Consider the following 3,600-nt stretch of genomic DNA (forward strand, 5'->3'; position numbering starts at 1 on the left):
CCACACCCATTCACTGGCACACACACTCACACACACCCTTGAGGATGGCCACAGTGAAGCTGGCTGCCCAGGCCACCCTAGCAACCCCCAGTGGAGGGGGCCCTGGCCTGGGGTAGGGAGTGGCCCAGGGGCAGGCAGAGGGCAGCAGCCAGGCCCAGGAAGGCCTGACAGTACCCGTCCTGGGGGCAGTGTGTCCTGGCACGTCTGTTGGTCCTTGGACTGTTGGGAGCTAGTGGTCAGGAGCTGAGGCTCCACATTACGATCAGACCCTGTGTATGTTGGGAGAGGCTGCAAAGAGGGAGCTGGGAAAATACGTATATGTATATAAATAACAGCTTTATTGAGATATAGTTCATACACCACGTAATTCCTGCATTTAGAGTGAACATTTCAGTAGTTTTAAGTATACTCACAGATACAAGCAACCAACAGCACAGTCAATTTTAGAACATCTTCACGGCCCTGAAGAGAAACTCAGGGACATCCCTGGTGGTCCTGTGGCTAGGTTCCATGCTCCCAGTGAAGTGGGCTCAGGTTCAGTCCCTGGTCGGGGAACTAGATCCACAATGGTACACCTAGGAGTCTGCAACCGAGAATCCCACAGGCCACAACTAAAGATTCCACATTGCCTCAATTAAGAACTGGTACAGCCAGATAAATAAATATTAAAGAAAAAAGAAACCCAGTACCCTTGAGCAGTCACTCCACATTCCCTTCCCAGCCTGTGGTGACCACTATTCTCGCCCATGATTTGCCTATTCTGGACTCTGGATATTTCATATAGATGGGTAATATAATATATAGTCTTGTATGACTGGCGTCTTTCATAGCATAATATTGTCAAGCAAAATGGACAACAACGCATGTTGTAGCATGTGTCAAAACTTCATTCCTTTTTATAATTGAATAATTTTCCATTGTGTGAATATACCACATTTTTACATGCATTCATCTGTTGGACATTAGGTTGCTTCCATTTGGGGAATTATGAATTATGCTGCTCTGAATATTGTGGAATTAATTAAAGAAACTTCAGCTAAAGTTAGAGTTGGGACAGGCCTGCACTGGAAACTCTCAAGCCCTCTGTGCATTACCCCAAATTACCCCAAACAGTAAGAGATGCCCCCTTCACCTCTGACAGGACAGCATCTCTATTTATCTAGTAGAAAGAAGAAAATTTCTCTCTGCTTCATTCTGATTGCAGTTGAGATCGCAGTGCCCCAACCTATAGGAAACCTCCATACTTTGGACCCCCGGCTCCTGCAATGGACTCTGGTTATCACAGTCCATCCCACCTCCCCCTATTTCCTAGCGTAGCAAGTGCCCCCTTCTTGCCCTCTGGATTTGCCTGTGGTCTACTGTGGTTCACGTATCTTGAATTGCAATTTCTCCATATTTCTGAATAAACTCAACTTTTGCTGATAAAATAACTGGCTATTTGTATTATTGAAGTTGATATATGTGGTGTCAGAAGTGGGATATGGAGGTGAACCCCAAGAGGTGAAATCAACTGAGGTGTTGAACCAGGCTCCCTGTGCTTATCACTTCTGTGCGTCACCACCAGCTTCTGATTTGACAAGTCTCCTCTCGAATTCTGAGCTCTGCTCATTTTGCGTTTTGAGCCCTCAACTTTATTCCTAACCCTAACCCTTTCATGGGTATGGTGGTTTCATCCTTGGTAAGCACTCAATTGTTTTCTGGAGAGCACGTAGCAAGGTGCTTTGGGGGATTGAGGTAACTGTGATCTTATTCCTTTTGGAATCTAGGCTAGGACTCTGGCAACTTTCTTGGGTTTTCAGGAGAACTTAGGGAAATGGGATCCAGTCATTTAAATGCTCTGAGGGCAGCCCTCCTTTGGGGACTCCAGCTGGTTTCATGTTTAAAATCCAGGGACCTCCGCACATAACCATTTTTTTAACTAAGTGGGTCAAACAAAGTAATCTGTAATTACAATGGCCATTATGGGAAACTTGATCTCCCCAAATTCGTTTTTCTTAAGATTAAATTGGAAGACTGCAGTTCTAAAATTAAGCAAAATTGAATGGCATATTTATTTTCATTGGTAGTGCAACAGAAAAAGACCTACCTTCCCCTATACCCCCAATAGGAAGGCATCTCTCCTTCTCGTTCACCAGGAGAAAGGAAGCTCCTCTCCACTTCCCATAGCCCAGCCAATCAGAGACCACAGCGGCCCAAACCCCCGCCTCCGCCAAACCTCCTTACTTTGGATCCCCAGCTCCTATGATGGACTCTGGTTATCACAGCCTCTATTCCCAGCTAACTCCAGAAAAGATGGAGCCAAAGCAAAAACAATACCCAGTTGTGGATGTGACTGGTGATAAAAGCAAGGTCCAATGCTGTTCAACTGTGAAGAAAGCTGAGCACCAAAAAACTGATGCTTTTGAACTGTGGTGTTGGAGAAGACCCTTGAGAGTCCCTTGGACTGCAAACAGACCCAACCAGTCCATCCTAAAGGAAATCAGTCCTGGGTGTTCATTGGAAGGACTGATGCTGAAGCTGAAACTCCAGTACTTTGGCCACCTCATGCAAAGAGTTGACTCATAGGAAAAGACCCTGATACTGGGAGGGATTAGGGGCAGGAGGAGAAGGGGACGACAGAGGATGAGATGGCTGGATGGCATCACCGACTTGATGGACATGAGTTTGGGTAAACTCCGGGAGTTGGTGATGGACAGGGAGGTCTGGCATGCTGCAATACACAGGGTCGCAAAGAGTCGGACACGACTGAGCAACTGAACTGAACTGAACTGATTCCCAGGTCCCTCTTTTCCCTAGAGTAGCAAGTTTCCCCACCTTGTTCTCTGGATTTGCCTGTGGTCCACCACTGCTCACATATCCTGAGTTGCAATTCCTCTGCTATTCCTAAATAAATCTCCCTAGTCAGGGAGACTTGCTGGGGGACAAGGCCTCGCGGGAGGAAATAACTGGCCAGTGAAATAACTGGCTAATTTATTATTAAAGGTGACTATCCATGTACAGTTCTGCATGTTTTCATTTCTCTTGAGTATATACCTGGGTCCCGTGGCAACTCTCTCTCACCCTTTGAGGAGCTGCCAGACTTTTCCAAATGGGGTTCACTGAATATTTTTGCATGGTGCTCTGTCTATATTAATCATCTGAGTCAACCAAGATCAGCATATCTACTCCTCTCTTAAGAACTACGCTTGAGTCTGGAGATCCCAGTGAAGACTGGGAGAACACGCCTGGGGACAGGCCGCCTGCGGAGGAGAGTCTGGGGCGTGGCTCAGGGCAGACAGCCCAGTAGGAGGGTCTGGGGCAGCCTGGGTGCCCCTGATTAGGGAGACGTCGCTCCTCCCGCAACTCACGCAACGCCAGTTACCTAGCGACCAGGTGGCATCCCTCCCAGCAAGCACTGTTCCTAACGCACGACATCGGAGACTACGAGTCCCAGGATACCCCGCGCCCAGGCGCTCAGACTACAAGTCCCACAATGCGCCGCCCGCCCTTTTCTTGCCGCCCCCCGCCTCTGCTCTCCAGAGACCCTGCGGAGCGGGCGCCGCGACCCCTTCCCGGCGCTCTCCGCGCGGTCTCGCGCTGACTCGGGTGCGTGGGGTCAAG

The sequence above is a fragment of the Moschus berezovskii genome, chromosome 25, assembly GCF_049115385.1.
Source record: "Moschus berezovskii isolate FMDL1 chromosome 25, NW_MosBer_1.0, whole genome shotgun sequence".
Lineage (NCBI taxonomy): Eukaryota > Metazoa > Chordata > Mammalia > Artiodactyla > Moschidae > Moschus > Moschus berezovskii.